The following is a 19,136-nucleotide window of genomic DNA, read 5'->3' on the forward strand; positions in this document are numbered from 1 at the left end:
TGGGCTGTACATCGGGGTGCTCCAGAGCCGGGGCGGGGGGGGCTGGCCCAGGAATTGCTGTGGGGGCCTCCATCGGGCCTTTGGGGAGGCTGGAGGGGCATCACTGTGGGGGGCCTGGGCTGGCCAGCGATTGAGCTGTCCAACAAATGGGGAGTCTGACAGATTGGGACCACTGCACATGCGCAGAGTTCCAGAACTGTCAGATTCCAGTGTGAATAAGCCCCGCCCCCCTGGGTTTTTAATGAGATTCATGACTGGGACCTCTTCAGTGCACAGAGTGTGGAGATTCAGGTGAGAAGCTGAACTGACAGAACAGGCTGGATTTAGAACAGTTCTCCCACCAATTCAGCACTTTTGGGAGAACCACGGCCATCCTTTCTAGAATAGGGTGACCAGAACTGTACATTGAATTCCAAGTGTGGCCTTACCAATGTCTTGTACAACTTCAACAAGACGTCCCAACTCCTGTATTCAATGTTCATACCAATGAAGCCAAGCATGACAAATGCCTTTTTCACCACTCTGTCCACCTGTGACTCCACTTTCAAGGAGCTATGAACCCGTACCTCTAGATCTCTTTGTTCTGTAACTCTCCCCAACACCCTACCATTAACTGAGTAAGTCCTGCCCTGGTTTGATCCACCAAAATGCATCACTTCGCATTTATCTAAATTGAACTCCATCTGCCATTCGTCAGCCCACTGGCCCAATTGAATCATAGAAGAATCCCTACAGTGCAGAAAGAGGCCATTTAGCCTTTCGAGTCTGCACCGAACACAATCCCACCCAGGCCCTACCCCCATATCCCTACATATTTTACCCGCTAATCTACGCATCTCAGGACACTAAGGGGCAATTTTAGCAAGGCCAATCAACCTAACCCGCACATCTTTGGACTGATTGGTTGGACAATTGATCAAGGTCCCGTTGCAATCCTTCTTCACTGTGCACTATGCCACCAATCTTGAAGTCATCTGCAAACTTACTAACCATGCCTCCTAAATTCTCATCCAAATCATTAATATAAATGACAAATAACAGTGGATCCAACACTATTCCCCGAGGCACCCCGCTGGTCACAGCCCTCCAGTTTGAGAAACAACCCTTTACAACCTCCTTCTGTCTCCTGTCATCAAGCCAATTTTGTATCCATTTAGCTACCTCATGCCGGATCCAGTGAGATTTAACCTTATGTAACAAGCGATTTTGCGGTACCTTGTCAAAGGCCTTGCTAAAGTCGATGGAGACAACATCATCTGCACAGCCCTCATCTATCTTCTTGGTTACCCCTTCAAAAAACTACTTCCAGTGCCAATTGCTAGTAAGCATAGGTATAGCAGGATTGAGCGATTGAACACCTGGCTGGTGAGCAAGGGCATCAGGATTACTAAGGATTTGGAGCCGTTTCTGTAGCAGGTAGGATCTGTACAAGATGGACAGGGTAACACCTTAACAGGACTGGGGTTAAAATTCTCACAGGGAGATTTGCTAGTGCTGTGGGAAGAGTTTAAACTAGCTTGTCAGGGGATGGGAACAAATTGGAAGGAAGTAAAGCAGCTAAAAGGAAATAGAAAAGTAGCAAGCGGAATTAGAAGGCCAGTGAAATGAAGGTGAGATCAGCTCGGCTTAGAAAGTGGAATAATATTAAAAAGACAAAGTTAAGGGCACTCTGCCTAAATTCACACAACAATTGCAACAAGGTAGATGATTTAAAGGCACAAATAGAGGTAAATGGGTACGATCTAATTGCCAGTAAGAAAACATGGCTACATTTCCTACCAGGAAATACTGGCTTGCAAGAAAGGTACGGCAATAATCATGGGTGATTTTAATATGCACGTAGATTGGAAGAATCAAATTGGCAAAGGTAGCCTGGAGGCAGAGTTCATTGAATGTATTAGAAATTGTTTCTTGGAACAATATGCTGTCAAACAAACCAAGAAGCAGACTACACTGGATTTGGTATTGTGTAATGAGGAGGGATTAATTGATAACCTCATAGTTAAGGATCCTCGAGGGAGTAGTGACCATAGTATGATAGAATTCAAAATTCAGTTTGGGGGTGAGAAAGTGGAGTCACACACTAGTGTTCTGGAATTAAACAAAGGAAATTACATAGGCATGAGGACAGATATGGCCCGAGTAGAGTGGGCAAGAAGGCTAAAAGATAGAACAGCGGATGAACAGTGGCAGTTGCTTAAGGAGATACTCCAGTCCTCACAAATAAAATATATCCCAGTGAGAAAGAAAGATGGGGAACATTGGGAAATTTTCAAACATAAACAAAGGAATACTAAAAAAGTAATAAAAAGAGCTAAGGTAAATTACGAAAGAAAACTAGCGCAAAATATCAAGGAGGATAGCAAAAACTTCTATAGGTATATAAAAGGGAAGAGAGTCATTCAGGTGAATGTTGGTCCCTTGGAAGATGAAACCCGAGAGTTAATAGTAGGGAACACTGAAATGGCAGAGATGCTAAATCAATACTTTGCCTCAGTTTTCACGGTGCAGGACACTAGTACCATTCCTATAGGAACGGGCAAGTCAGAGGTAAAGAAAGGGTAGAGCTTAGAACTATCAACATCGATAGGGAAAAGGTACTCAGCAAACTATTGGGATTGAGGGCAGATAAGTCCCCCGGGCCTGATGGCCTACATCCTAGGTATTAAAAGAAGTAGCAGCAGAGATAGTGGATCCATTGGTTACAATAATCCAAAATTCCCTGGACATAGGAAAGGTTCCAGTGAATTGGAAAAATACTACTGTAATGCCCTTATTCAAAAAGGAAGGGAAGCAAAATGTGGGAAATTACAGACCAGTTAGTTTAACAACAAAGTATTAGAATCAATTATAAAGGAAACAATATCAGGACATTTGGAAAGTCAAAATGTTATCCATCAGTGTCAGCATGGTCTTATGAAGGGCCAATTATGTTTGACCAATTTGCTAGAGTTCTTCGAAGATGTAACAAGCAAAGTGGATAATGGGATCCTGTAGATGTAGTATATCTGGACTTCCAGAAGGCATTTGAGAAGGTGCCACACAAAAGGTTAATTCACAAGGTTAGATCACATGGGATTAGAGGTAATTTTTTTAGCTTGGATATGTGACTGGCTGATGGACAGAAGTCATGATGTGGAGATGCCGGCGTTGGACTGGGGTAAACACAGTAAGAAGTTTAACAACACCAGGTTAAAGTCCAACAGGTTTATTTGGTAGCAAAAGCCACACAAGCTTTCGGAGCTCCGAAAGCTTGTGTGGCTTTTGCTACCAAATAAACCTGTTGGACTTTAACCTGGTGTTGTTAAACTTCTTACTGTGATGGACAGAAGACAGAGTCGAGGTAAATGTTTTTTTTTCTGGATGGCAAGTAGTAACTAGTGGAGTGCCACAGGGTTCGGTCCTTGGGCCCCAGCTATTTATAATCTATATTAATGACTTGGATACAAGGATAGAAGGCGCTATAGCCAAATTTGCAGATAACACAAAAATAGATGGGACAGTAGGTTGCAATGAGTTGAAATAAGAACCTCACAAATGGATATAGATTTGTTAGGACAGTGGGCCAAAATGTGGCAGATGCAGTTTAATGTGGATAAGTGTGAAGTTATTCATTTTGGTTGGAAAAATGGGAAGGCGACTTATTACCTAAATGGGGAGAGACTTTGGGGTGCTCCGGTGCAGAAGGATCTGGGTGTCCTTGTTCATGAGCACAGAAAACTAGCATGCAGGTACAGCAGATAATAAAGAAAGCGAATGGAATGTTGGCATTTATAGTTAAAGGAATGAATAGAATATAAAGGTAAGGAAGTATTGTTGCAACTATACAAGGCATTGGTGAGGCCGCACCTGGAGTATTGTGCACAGTGTTGGTCCCTTATTTGAGGAAAGTTGTAGTGGCATTGGAGGCAGTTCAGAGGTGTTTCACTAGATTGATTCCAGAGATGAGGGGTGTGTCATATGAAAAGAGATTGAACAGTTTCGGCCTATACTCTCTGGAATTTAGAAGAATGAATGGAGATCAAATTGGGATATACAAGATGATAAAAGGTATGGATAAAGTAGAGGTGGAGCAGATGCTTCCTCTTGTGGGGCATTCTAGGATGAGAGGTCATAGGATAAGGGCGAACAAATTTAAAACAGAGTTAAGGAGAAACTACTTCTCCCAAAAGGGTTGTGAATCTGTAGAATTTGTTACCCCAAAATGCGGTGGATACTGGGGCAATGAGTAAATTTAAGGAGGAGTTAGACAGATTTTTAATTGGTAATGGGTTAAAGGGTTATGGGGAGAAGGCAAGAAAATAGGGATGAGGAGCATGTCAGCCATGATCGAATGGTGGAATGGACTTGATGAGCCGAATGGCCTAATTCTGCTCCTATATCTTATGAACTTTTGAACTTAATGTGACCAAAATTGGGAATTGAATATTCAGGGGTATTCAATATTTACGAAGGACAGGCAACAAGGAAAATGAGGTTGTGTTGCGCTAATAATAAATGATTGGGTTAGTATGTTCACCAGGGAGGATCTCAGATCGCAAAAACAAAATGTGGAATGTGTTTGGATGGAGCTAAGAAACAGTGAAGCATTGGCAGGAGTTGCTTATTCGTCACCAAATACTAGTGGTAGAGTGGGGCATGGTATTAATCAGGAGATTAGGGAAGCATGTAGCAGGGATTATACAGTAATCATGGGTAACTCAATCTTCATATAGACTGGGCAAATCTAATGAGCAACAATGCTGTAGAGGACGAGTTTCTAGTTTGTTAAGGGTGGATTCCTAGAGCAGTACGTTGACGAAACAACTAGAGAAGATTATTTTAGATCCAGCATTATGTAACGATAAAGGGCTAATTAATAAGCTTGGAAAGAGCTTTTAGGGATTGTGACCACAATATGATAGAATTTTACACTCCGTTTGAAAGTGAAGTGGTTCATTGGAAGCCAGCATGTTGAATTTGAACAAAGGAAATTATGAAGATATGAGGGCAAATTGCCTGAGGTGGATTAGGAAAATATATTAAAGGGTATGATGATACCCAGGCACTCGATAGTCTTTAAAGAATTATTACACAGTTTACAGCATTTATACATTCCTTCAGTTAACCATGACTAACCAAGGAAGTTAAGAATTGTATAAGAATTGCATAAAGGCCTATATAGTTGCTAGAAATAGTAGTAAATCTGAGGATTCAGAGCATTTCAGAATACAGCAAAGGAGGAGAAAGAACTGATAAAGAGAGAATATCTCAGCTGATGTTATTACTGGACAAGTCTGACACCAACGTGAAACTTGGATTGATAGATCCTAAAATTTTTTCCCAGCAAACCCTGTTCCTGTACTGAACACCTCCAGGTACCTGTTTTACGATTCATAGAGCCCACCTAAATGCAAGTAGAATCCTGCAAGAGGCCCCATTTTGTTATAATCCCGGGGGATGTTAATATTCAGCATGTCAGATCCTGGAGTAAAACCTGGCTTGAAAGATCCTAATTTTTGTTTAGAAACCATGGAGGGAAGTTAGAACATAAGAAACAAAGCAGGAGTGGGCAATTCAGCCCCTTGAGGCTGCTCCACCATTCAATATGATCATGGCTATTTCACCTCAGTCTCATCATCACCTTCTTGCCCACTCGCCATAACCCTTCTGTGGTAAACCACTGTTAGCTTATTACCTGTATATGTGACATGCCTGGACACATCCCTGCCGGCCCTACCCGAGGCTCTTCCCCCCCCCGGTCCAGGTATAAAGGCGACTGCTCCCCACCCCCCTGCCTCAGTCTGGACCAGTTCATCGGCATGGGTGTGCTCCAAGTCTTTTGCTAATAAAAGCCTATTTGTTCTTGCATACAAACTAGTCTTTGCTCGACTGATGGTGCATCACCTTCATCTGCTGGTAATTAAAAACCTATCAACCTTTTAAAATTTATTTAGTCTTCCTGCATCCACTGCACTCTGGGGTAGAGAATTCCACAGGTTCACAACCCTGAATGAAGTAATTCCTCATTTGTTTTAAATCTGCCACCTCTTAGCCTAAAACAATGGCCTCTCATTCTAGAATATCCAACAAGAGGAATCATCTGCTTTATGTCTACCTTATGTCTACCCTTTAGTGTCTTATATACTTCAATTAGATCTCATTTCATTCCTCTAAACTCCAGTAAATATAGGCCTAAACTGTTCAATCTCCCTCCACAAGACAACTCCTTTAGCCCTGAATCAATCCAGTGAACCTTCTCTGAACCACCTCGAATGCGTTTACATCCTTCCTCAAGTATGAGGACCAAAACTGTGCACGATACTCCTGATGCCATCTCACCAGCAAGCTATAAAGTTGTAACAGCACCTCTCTACTTTTATATTCTATTCCATCCACAATAAATCCAAAAATTCCCATTTCCCTTCATTAATAGCTGCTGCATCTGCATATCAACTTTGTGTGAATCGTGCACAAGGACACCCTTCTGCACCACAGCATTTTGAAATTCCTCTCCATTTAAAAAATATGTTACCATTTTATAATGGATAACCTCACAATTATCCACAGTTAATTCCACCTGCCAAATTTCTGCCCAGTCTCCTAATCTATCCATATCCATTTGTAAGTTTGTTATTTCCTCAATGCAACTTGCTTTGCTGTCAATTTTAGTGTCATTTGTGAATTTGGCTTTAGTCCATTCTATCCCTGAATGCAAATCATTAATATATATTGTAAACAGCTGAAGGCTGAGGAATGAATCCTGTGACACACAACTAGTTACAGCTTGCTAACCAAAGAAAAGACCCATTTTACCATTTCTCCATTTGGGCGGAGAAATGGCAGATGGAATTTAATCCAGATAAATGCGAAGTGATGTATTTTGGAAGAAATAATGTAGGGGGGAGTTATACAATAAATGGCAGAGCCATCAAGAGTATAGAAACACAAGGGACCTAGGTGTGCAAGTCCACAAATCCTTGAAGGTGGCAGCACAGGTGGAGAAGGTGGTGAAGAAGGCATATGGTATGCTTGCCTTTATAGGACGGGGTATAGAGTATAAAAGCTGGAGTCTGATGTTGCAGCTGTATAGAATGCTGGTTAGGCCACATTTGGAGTACTGCATCCAGTTCTGGTCGCCGCACTACCAGAAGGACGTGGAGGCTTTAGAGAGAGTGCAGAGAAGGTTTACCAGGATGTTGCCTGGTATGGAGGGTCTTAGCTATGAGGAGAGATTGGGTAAACTGGGCTTGCTCTCCCTGGAAAGACGGAGAATGAGGGGAGACCAAATAGAGGTGTACAAAATTATGAAGGGTATAGATAGGGTGAACAGTGGGAAGCTTTTTCCCAGGTCGGAGGTGACGATCACGAGGGGTCACGGGCTCAAGGTGAGAGGGGCGAGGTATAACTCAGATATCAGAGGGATGTTTTTTACACAGAGGGTGGTGGGGGCCTGGAATGCGCTGCCAAGTAGGGAGGTGGAGGCAGACACGCTGGCATTGTTTAAGACTTACCTGGATAGTCACATGAGCAGTCTGGGAATGGAGGGATACAAACGAATGGTCTAGTTGGACCAATGAGCGGCACAGGCTTGGAGGGCCGAAGGGCCTGTTTCCTGTGCTGTACTGTTCTTTGTTCTTTACCCACTCTCTACTTTTTGTCGGTTAATCAATCCTCTATCCAAGCTAATATATTACCTGTGGGATCTTACCTTGTGTATTAGCCTTCTGTGCAGCACCTTATCAAATGCCATTTGGAAGTCCAGATACATTACTTCTATAGGACCCCCCATTATCCACTTTGCTTGTAACAGCTTTAAAGAACTCCAGCAAATTAGTCAAACATAACTCACCCTTCATAAAACCATTCTGAGTCTGATGGATTGCATTCTGACTTCCAAATGTCCTGTGACTACATCTTTAATAATTGATTCCAACAGTTTCCTAACATCAGACATTAAACTAACTGGTCTATAGTTTGCTACTTTCTGCCTTGCTCTCATTTTGAATGGGAGTGTTACATTAGACTTTTTCCAATCCACTGGAAACTTTCCAGGATTCAGAGAATTTTGGAATATTGTAACCAATGCTTCCACTTTCTCTGCTGCCACTTCCTTTAAGACCCAATATGTAGGCCATCAGGCCCTGGGGACTTGTCTGCCTTTAATCCCGTTAGCTTGCTCAGTGATGATGATTGTTTCAAGTTCCTCCTTTTTGACAATCTCTGCATTACTTGTTACTATTGGGATATACCTAATGGCCTTTACCATTAAAACATATTACATAGGAACACAAGAATTTGGAACAGAAGTAGGCAAATTCAGCCTTTCGAGCCTGCTCTGCCATTCAATCAGATCATGGCTGATCTCTCTCTGGTCTCAAATCCACCTCTCCACCTGTTGACTTTAACTACCCATATCCCTCTTTCCCTTTTTTAAAAATTAGAAATGTGTCTAACTCCCTCTTGAAACCATTCAACAATTCAGACTCCACCGCGCTATGGGATAGTCAGTTCCACAAATTCACCACCCTCTACGAGAAGTAGTTTCTCCTCATCTCAGTTTTAAACCTACCGCCTCTCAACCTATACCTGTGACCTCTTGTTCCAAATTGATTTAGTTCCTCTGCCATTTATGTGTTCCCCATTATTAACTCCCCAGTCTCGTCCTCTAAGGGACTAACATTGACTTTACTACACTCTTCCTTTTTAAATACTTATAGAATTGTTTGCTGTCAGTTTTTATATTTTGTGCCAGATTTCTTTCATAATTTACCTTTACACCTTTTATTACTTTTTTAAGTAACCCTCTGGTTAGTCTATGAAAGTTTCTCAATCCTCCAACCTTTGCAATACGGTATGCCTTTTTTTTTGCCTTAATGTTATCCATCAGAACAACTTAATTTCTGTGCTGGGCACTGAGAAACCTCAATGCAACTAAGGCCAACTGCAATCGCCAGCATGAATTGAGAAATCAAGCTGCATGACATGACTAATGAATCTAACCCTTGGTTTTCACCCCTCAGCTGAGCCGTCCGCCAGAGCCAGCCAAGAGACCCTTGAAACACTGTTATATTGAGCGATGCATGGGCAGCACACCATTTCTCAGCACTGGTAGAGGCACGTGCATGCCAGGGGCCTTAACCATGTTGGAAGAGTTGTTAGGACATAGAAGTGAGGGCACTTAACGCTCGCAGGCAGCGAGTGTTCTGTATATCAGCAATCAGAGAACTGCTGGAAAATAAGCCTCTGGAGTGATCCATAAGGTGGCAAATGCTGGATGTCCATTGGGATGTGAGGGGTGATCTGGTGGAGATCACAGAGGGTTTGCATGCCATGGAGCAGTCCTTGTGGAGTATGAGCGCTGCAGTGACCCGCATGCCTGCCGAGCAAGATATCGCAAGAAGATGACATTGGGATGCGTGCCCGACAAGCTATTTCACAGTCTACCAGTTTGGGCACACCCCTGTCCAGCCACCGTGAGGTTCTATCCTAACACTGTTTCTGTTCAAATAAGCATTTAATGCCCTCTTGAATATCTCAAATCTGCTTCCATCACACTTCCAAGCAGTACATTTCAGACCCAAACAACACATTTGAAAAAGTTTTTCTTGCATCACATTTGCTTCTTTTGCAAATCACTTTAAATCTATGCCCTCTTGTTCTTGATCCTTTTACAAGAGGAACAGTTTCTCCCTATCTACTCTGTCTAGTAACTTCATTATTTTGAATATCCCTATCAAATCTCCTATTAGTCTTCTTCTCTCCAAGGGAAACTGTCCCAACCTCGACAATCGTCATAACTGAAGGTTCTCATCCCTGGAACCACTCTTCTGCACTTTCTCCAATGTTTTCACTTCCTTCCTACAGGTTGGCACCCAGAACTAACCAGTATTTTATATAGCATATCTTCTTTCTTCTTGTACTTTATCCTTTCTAAAGTTTGGCACCCAGCATTTGGTGTTCTAAGTCAGTGTTTTATACAGATCTAACATAACTCCATGCCTGTCTGACAAGGATGGGAATAGAGGGATATGCTCCCCAGAGGGTAGGGGGTTTTAGTTAAGTCGGGCAGCATGGTCGGTGCAGGCTTGAAGGGCCGAAGGGCCTGTTCCTGTGCTGTAATTTTCTTTGTATTCATAACACCGACAATGCCCTAGGCCTTATTATCCACTCTCTCAACCTGTCCTACCACCTTCAAATGAACTTGCTCCTGCACCCCCATTAGAATTGTATGCTTTACTTTATTTATTTTTTATTCATTGACGGGTTGTGGGTGTCTCTGGCTAGGCCAGCATTTATTGCCCATCCCAATTGCCCTTGAACTGAGTGGTATGCTCAGCCGTTTCAGAAGCCATTTAAAAGTCAACCACTTTGCTGAGAGTCTGGGGTCACATGTAGGCCAGATCAGGTAAGGATGGAAGATTTACTTTCCTAAAGAATATTAGTACCAGATGGGTTTTTATGACAATTGACAATCGTTTGACTTTTCATTCCAGATTTCTTTTTATTGAATTCAAATTCCAACATATGCCACAGTGGGATTCAAACCCAGGTCCCCAGCATTGCCCTAGATCTATGAATTACTTGTCCAATGACATTACCACTATGCCACCGCCTCCCCCATTCCTCCTACCAAATCATTTCACAATTCTTTGCATTAAATTCACCTGCCACTTGTCAGTCCATTTCACCAACCACTGTATGCCCTTTTGAAGCTCTACATCATCTCCCTCACAATTCATGATATTTCCAAATTTCATGTCGCCCACAAATTGTGAAATTCTGCCTTGTACACCAAGGCCTATGTCATTAGCAGGGATCCTAACACTGACCTTCATAGATTCCATTGATAGATTCCCTACAGTGGAGAAAGAGGCCTTCGACCCATTCGTCTGCACCAACTCCCTTTGGAGAGCTGCACTCCAGTCATTATTTCTCTCTGTCCTGGCACTCAGCCAATTTTGCATCCATATTACTATTGTCACTTCATTCAATGCGCTCTAAACTTGCTCAAGTTTGTTGTGCAGCATCCTTACTAAGTCCAAGCACCCTCTTTTTCACAGAATCATAGACTTGCACCACATGAAAAAACTCATGCAAGTTAGTGAAACATGATTTGTCTTTAACATGTCCATGCTGGCTTTCCTTAATTAATCCAACTTTGACAAGTGATTTTGCCCCAAATTATTATTTCTAAACGCTTCCTCACCAGTAAGGTTATAGTGACTGACAAGTAGTTGCTTGGTTTATCTTTACACCCTTTTATTGAACAAGAGTTGAAAATTTCCAATCTCCACTCCTTTGACAGCATTCCTGTATCCAAGGAGAATTGGAAAACTATGTCCAGTGCCCATGCAATTTTCCTCTGGATCTTCAGATGCATCCCATATGTTTTTGAAACTTTGAAGCTCAAATGGGCCCAATGGCCTCTTTCTGCACTGTAGGGATTCTATGATTCTATAATGAAGGCATTAAGATAAGGACATTTAGTTCTTACAGTTGGTTAGATTATTGCATGTACAGGAATTCATGATAAAAAAATATAGTTTAGAATACAAGTTGCAAATAATTCATTGCATGCCCTGTTTCAGAATGAGCATTATTTATTGTCCATTGTAAATGTGTATTATATTGTTATTTGCTGTTCATCTATTGTCCAACAAATTTGACAGTAAAGAACAAAATGAGACCTAGCATTGTGATACTTTTCCATGACTTGGAACATGCAAAGAGAATCCTACAGAGGCACAGTGTAGATGCAATGGCTGAAGAAAACTAGTGGTTTCCAAATAGTCAATCCTAGAGTCTCAAAAAGTCGATTATCATTGGCTGCTGAACCGCTGCCAAAAATGGACGTGACTCGGGCTTCTTGCGGTAATGAGCAAATCAGCTCATTGACTATTGAACTGCGCCAAAAATATGCAGAATTCGAGCTTCTCATGATGACAAGCGAATCAGCTCATTGACTGCCGAATCACAGACGCCAAAATGTGGACTAAGCTGGGTGAAGACAAAATAATGAGTGAGAAACCAGAGAAGTCCAAGAAGGCAAAAACCGACCATTTCTACCAGCAATGAGAAAGTGAATTTATTGTGTGAAAGTCAGGACAAGACCATTTGTCTCATTTGCCTTGAGTAAAAGAGGAAATTTGGAATGGCATCATAAGTCAATGCATGCAAAATTTCAAAAAAGGTTCCCTTCAAAACATAGAAACCCTACAGTGCAGAAGGAGGCCATTCGGCCCATCGAGTCTGCACCGACTACAATCCCACCCAGGCCCTACCCCCACATATTTTACCCGCTAATCCCTCTAACCTATGCATCCCAGGACTCTAAGGGACAATTTTTAACCTGGCCAATCAACCTAACCCGCACATCTTTGGACTGTGGGAGGAAACCGGAGCACCCGGAGGAAACCCACGCAGACACGAGGAGAATGTGCAAACTCCACACAGACAGTGACCCGAGCCGGGAATCGAACCTGGGACCCTGGAGCTGTGAAGCAGCAGTGCTAACCACTGTGCTACCGTGCCGCCCCACTGTGCTACCGTGCCGTAAACAGCGCCATTTGGACAAAGAAAGTTAAAGGCAATTTTGAAAGCTCAATAGTCGATCTTTTCAAAACCCGTGGCTAAAGGCACGGCTATCAAAGAGGCATCTTTTCACATTAGCCATCTCCCAGCAAAACATTAGAAACCACTCGCCGATGATGAAATTATCAAGGAGGCTGTGATGGTTCGTGCCGGCACCCTGTGCTTTAACAGTTGCCAAAAGGGTAGAATTGTTATCCAAGAACGTGTCTTAGCAATACACCAAGAATTACCAAACTGTGAATGTTTCTCACTGCAGTTTATCGAATCAGCAGACATGAAGAATATGGCCCAGTTGACTGAATGCCATACGAACAAAAACAAAGACTCAACAACAAAGAAGGTCTTTCTCACTCTTTGGCCATTACTTGGCGGGAAAACGGTTCACTCTGCTCACGGACCAGCGGTCCGTGGCGTTCATGTTCAACAGCACGTTACGGGGCAAGATCAAGAATGATAAAATCTTGAGGTGGAGAATCGAACTCTCCACCTACAATTATGATATGTACCGTCCAGGGAAGCTCAACGAGCCCTCAGACGCCCTGTCGCGTGGAACATGCGCTAGTGTGCAGGAGAATCGATTACAGGCTCTCCACAATGACCTCTGCCATCCGGGGGTCACTCGGCTCTTCCACTTCATAAAGGCCCGGAATCTACCCTACTTGGTGGAGGATGTCAGGTCCATAACCAGAAGCTGCCAGGTATGCGCGGAATGCAAACCGCACTTCTACCGACCTGACAGGGCACACCTCAGTCCTTTCGAAAGACTGAGTGTGGACTTTAAGGGCCCCCTTCCCTCGACAGATCGGAACGTGTACTTCCTCAATGTGATTGATGAGTACTCACGATTCCCTTTTGTCATTCCCTGTTCTGATATGACCACTGCCACGGTTATCAAGGCATTACGGGATCTTTTCACCCTGTTCAGTTACCCCTGTTATATCCACAGCGATAGGGGCTCGTCGTTCATGAGCGACGACTTGAGGCAATACCTGCTCTCATATGGGATTGCCTCTGGTAGAACCACGAGCTACAACCCTAGGGGTAACGGACAGGTTGAACGAGAGAATGCTACAGTCTGGAAGGCTGTCTTACTGGCGTTGAGGTCTAAAGGTCTTCCAGTCTCCCGTTGGCAAGAGGTACTCCCTGATGCGCTCCACTCCATACGCTCACTCCTGTGTACGGCAACCAACGCTACTCCTCATGAGAGAATGTTTTCATTCCCTAGGAATTCTTCCTCTGGGACCTCATTACCGTCTTGGTTGACGTACTCAGGACCTGTCCTCCTGCGGCGGCATGTTAGGACCCGCAAGTCCGACCCTTTGGTTGAACAGGTCCATCTCCTCCACGCCAACCCTCAATATGCCTATGTGGCATATCCTGACGGGCGAGAGGACACGGCCTCGATTCGAGATCTGGCGCCAGCAGGGGGCTTGGAAACCCCTGTCGCTCCCACACCCCCAGTTAGGGACCCCCCGACCATTATCTCCCCTCCTGACACGGCGCGGGCAGTATCGGGACCACCACTTAACCCTCTTACTCCCATGTACAGCTTGCCTGAGTCCAGGAGATTGTCGCCACTTCGAGGCGTGCCCGAGTCCAGTGGATTGTCACCACCTCGTGGTCTACCGGCCCGTGAGGAATTGGAGGAGTCACTGGACACCGCCTTGGATAGAAGGTCACCGCGATTGCCTGAACCGGCGTCATCGCCGGTGTTGAGGAGGTCACAGCGACGGTGCGGTCCCCCAAACCGTTTGAACTTATAGACAGATGAACAGTTGTTCTGTGTTTTGTACCCCGCCGGCCTTTGTTTTCAAAGGAGGGATGAATGTGGTGAACCATTGTTGGTTACCATCAGGAATGCTGAGCCAGGGTCTGGCCAGTACTATGAGTCTGTAGATATGTTACTGTTGGGGTTAGGGTTGGGCTGTTCTACCTGTTAATATAGTCCTATGGTACACCCCAGTTGGCTCCGCCTCCTGGGAGAGGTATAAAGGTCACTGCTCTGCCTGGTGACCCTTTAGTCTCGGATTGTATATTGTATATAGTAGCTCCGTTATTGTTGGCAATAAAAGCCTTTATTTCCCGGGTACATCCTGCCTCCCGTGTGATTTATCGCGCATCTGTGACTCACAACTATTTTATCGTTATACTAGAGTTCAGCACAATTGTGAGCTTCTAGTCTTCCCATATGAATTCTCTTGCTGTCCAGAAGCCGCTCCCCAACTGGGGAAAACACAGCTCTAACATTGTCAATTATGCTTTCAATCTGTAGCAGTCTGCTATTCTGGCTGCATGACTAAACAAAGGATGACTCGTAGTTGAAAGGACTATTTGTGGATGACATGCCCTATAATTCTTGTGCACAAATCTTGTACAAGTGCACAGCATGCATATGGAATAGAATCCCTACAGTGCAGAAGGCGGCCATTTGGCACATCAAGTGTGCACTGACTCTCTGATAGAGCATCCCACCCATGCCCTATTCCCGTAACCTCTCACAATTTACCCCACTAATCCCCCTAACCTACACATCTTGGGTCACTCAGGGGCAATTTAGCATAGTCAATCCACTTAACCTGCACATCTTTGAACTGTGGGAAAAACCGTAGCACCTGGAGGAAACCCACACAGACATGTGGAGAATGCGCAAATTCCACACAGTCACCCAAGGCCGGAATTGAACACGTGTCCCTGGTGCTGTGAGGCTAACCACTGTGCCATCGCATGTAATGAAAACATGCTGCTCACAAAAATCTGATGGGCCATTGGTGTGCTGAAACGATGCTCCTGCTAACTAGGCATCTCTGGAGACTTCGTGCTGTGTTTGACAGTAAGTATGTCAAGATTCATAGCCGTCCAGTGCATGTTGTACAATCTAGCCTTTCATGAGGAAACTGACCCTGCCACCAGCGATATGGAGGACAATGGACTAAGAGCAGAAGAAAGGATAGGGAAGGGAGAAGGCAGCCTATGCAGCCCCTTCCTGCTCAGGATGTCCTCAAAGAACTCATCCAAATATGATACCAGTACACACAACTTTATTTCTGAATTTACCAACTGTCAAAATTACAGATGGCCAATGTAGAGGCACCAGGAAATAAATATTTCAAAGTAAATTTACAAATGAAACAATACAATGTAAACTAATCACTCTTGTGCATTTGCATAGCACGTGTGTTTTGTGTGTCTTTGTCTTCCCTTGTGTGCTATTATGCTGCTATATAGTGCTGCATAATGGCTGCAGCATGACTGATGGGAAGACTTTCAATGGAGGAGATTGCAGATGGTCTTTGATGACAACATCAAGCTGCCTAGAAAGGACCTAGAAAGCCCAAGTACAGACCTTACTGTCTTGGCATGGGCTGCAGCATTCAAGACTGGTTGGCTAGCTGACAGACACGAGCTGCAAGCACACTAATTAAGGTAGAAGCCAAATGCTGTCATCCTGAAAGAGCACAGTCGGTTCATGCTCCCTGAAACCAACACTATTTCTCCAGGGTCATGCCTCAGCATTCCTGGTAATTTGTTGAAGGACAAGTTACAGGTCTGTCATGACCCTCTGCAACCCCTTTGAACACTATAGTTCACAGCCTTGAAGGCAACAGTTTGACCTTGCATGACAGTAACCTGAGTTTGCACTGCAACAATGAGAGTTTGGGAGGCTGCTGTTTGTGCCGCAAATGAAATTGCTACATAGGTCATTGGATCCACAAGTGTGTGAGTAGGGTTGGCCACTATTGCTATGCTGAAAAGGAAGGGTTGTAAGCTTTGTGCCAAAGTGGGAGCAGGGTCTCCATGAAGACAGAAGGGTATGAGTAATAGGAGCAGGAGTTGGCCATTTAGCCTCCCAAACCTCAGTAAGATCATGGCTGATCTGATAATTGTATCAACTCCACTGTCCTGCCTCCTATTGTAATCTTGTAGATTAAAAATCTGACTAACTCAGCCATCAATGTTTTCAGTTGTCATTCCTCTGCTCTTTAGGGAAGAGAATTCAAAAGATTAACAACCTTCTGAGAGAAGGAAATCCTCCTTATCTGTCTTAAATAGGAGACCCTTTATTTTGAAACCTGCACAAAGGGAAATATCTTCTCAGCATCTACCTTATCAAGCCCCCTCAGAATCATATATTAAAATAAGGTAACTTTTCATTCTTCTAAATTCCAATGAATGAACACAACCGACTCGACCTTTCCTTTAAGACAATGACATCATCTGTCAATCAACCTAATGAACCTTCTCTGAACTGCCTCCAATACAAGTCTACCTCTCCTATATAAGGAGACCAAAACTGTATGTTATGGTCTCACCAATGCCCTGTATAAGTGGAACATGACTTCCCTACTTCTAAACTCCATCCCCTTTGCAATAACGGCCAACATTCCATTTGCCTTCCTAATTGCTGTACTCACATGCTAATCTTTTGTGAGCAATTTATAAGGACGCATTCTGGAGCGTACTGTAGCACATTCTGTAGTTCTCACCATTTAAATAACATTCTGCATTTCTATTTTGCCCACCAAAATGGACAACCTCAGATTTTCGGACATTATCCTCCATTTGCAAATTATTTGTCCACTCCTTTATCCTAATCTTTTTTTGCAGATTCTTTGTATCCTCCTCACAACTTACCATCTTTGAATCATCAGCATATTTGGCTAAAATACACTCGGACCTTTCATCCAAGTCACGAATATAGGTTGTAAATAATTGGCAACGTAACACTGATCCTTGTGGCATGCCCCTAATTTTAGGGCAAGCATGGTGGCACAGTGGTTAGCACAGCTGCTTCATAGCACCTGGGACCCAGGTTCAATTCCGGTCACTGTCTGTGTGGAGTTTGCCCGTTTTGCATGGGTTTCCTCCGGGTGCTCCGGTTTCCTCCCACACTCCAAAGATATGCGGGTTAGGTTGATTGGCCATATAAAATTGCCAGAGGGCCTAGTGGGGTTATGGGGATTGGGCCTGATTGGGATTGATGTTGGTGCAGGCCTTTATCCACCCTGTTTGTTATATTCTCAAAATCTCTAATAAATTTGTCAAACATGATTTCCTTTTCATAAAACCAAGTTAACTTTCTTCGACTGTATTATGGTTTTATAAATGTCCTGTTCTTAAGGAATATTATTAATTAATAATCGATTCCATCATTTTCCTAATGCCAGATTGATTCATCTTTGGTTTCCTGCTTTCTGCCTCCTTCCTTTCTTGAACAGAGGCATAATATCTCTGGTTTTCCAATCCCCTGGGACTTTATCAGAATCTAAGGATTTTTTGAAGGTGATTGTAACCCATGCATCCACAATCTCTGTAGCCTCTTCTTTTAAGACCTTAATCCCATTTGTTTATCCAACACCTTTTCTCGAATAACAGTGATTGTCTTAAGTCCCTCTCTCCCTTTTATCCCTTGATTTTTTTTACTTTCCTTGGCATTTATTTTGTTTCTTCTTCTGGAAACATAATCTTTAACACTAAATGCAGGTGTTCTGGCAGGCTTTCCATTGCCCCAAGCAATTGTTTGCATATCCATTGGTACTCTTCTATTGATTGCTCCAGTGAAGTCTCATCTGAGTCCTCTGCAGCAGAAATCATAGAAATCATAGAAACCCTACAGCACAGAAAGAGGCCATTCGGCCCATCGAGTCTGCACCGACCACAATCCTACTCAGGCCCCACCCCCATATCCCTACATATTTACCCACTAATCCCTCTAACCTATGCATCTCAGGACACTAAGGGCAATTTTAGCATGACCAATCAACCTAACCCGCACATCGTTGGACTGTGGGAGGAAACCAGAGCACCCGGAGGAAACCCACGCAGACACGAGGAGAATGTGCAAACTCCACACGGACAGTGACCCAAGCCGGAAATCGAACCCAGGTCCCTGGAGCTGTGAAGCAGCAGTGCTAACCACTGTGCTACCTTTTTTTCCATAACATGCCTTGATTCTATGATTTATTCACAATATCCAAATATAAAATAGTATAAGGAAAAACCTCACCAGCCCGAACCACAGAGTGTGTGTTCAACCTCGCCCTCTGTTATCCTTGTCCCTGCCCGTCAGCACACATGTCTCACCTTGAGCAGATCTCACCTCTAATATATTCTCTAAAATATACACATTGTCAGCATCTGAGCTGATAATGGCATGTGTGAAATTAAATGGCAGTATTGTATCTTCATCGCTGCCTTCTTACTGGATATTCACTTCCTGATCAGATTTGAGTATATGAGGGATAAATACACAAGGGTGCTGAGGAGAGTGGGTAAGAGGTAGATACTTCTTCTTAGGCAGACCCATGAGATCAAGGATGACTTGCTTCCACTCTGGTTCATGTGCTTCTGAGCACAATCTGCAGATCCTGCTACACATGGGGAGGTGGTACTTGAAGGGTCAGGCTGGTGAGGTTTTTCCTTATGCTATTTTATATTTGGATATTGTGAATAAATCATAGAATCAAGGCATGTTATGGAAAAAAAGAGGCCATTCCTCCATCATCCCTGTGCCAGTTCTCTGAAAAAAAACTATTAGTCCTGTTCTTTCCCATTGGCCCTGCAAT

At 43.6% G+C, this 19,136-nt stretch overlaps 1 protein-coding gene across 1 annotated transcript in view; it reads right to left on the reverse strand.

Moving 5' to 3' along the window:
* Window positions 1–19,136, reverse strand: part of gucy1b1 (guanylate cyclase 1 soluble subunit beta 1) — a 213,927-nt gene that overhangs the window by 41,007 nt on the left and 153,784 nt on the right. The gene's annotated exons all lie outside the window — the stretch shown is intronic.

This window comes from Mustelus asterias, chromosome 1 (genome assembly GCF_964213995.1).
Source record: "Mustelus asterias chromosome 1, sMusAst1.hap1.1, whole genome shotgun sequence".
NCBI classification, from domain to species: Eukaryota; Metazoa; Chordata; class Chondrichthyes; order Carcharhiniformes; family Triakidae; genus Mustelus; species Mustelus asterias.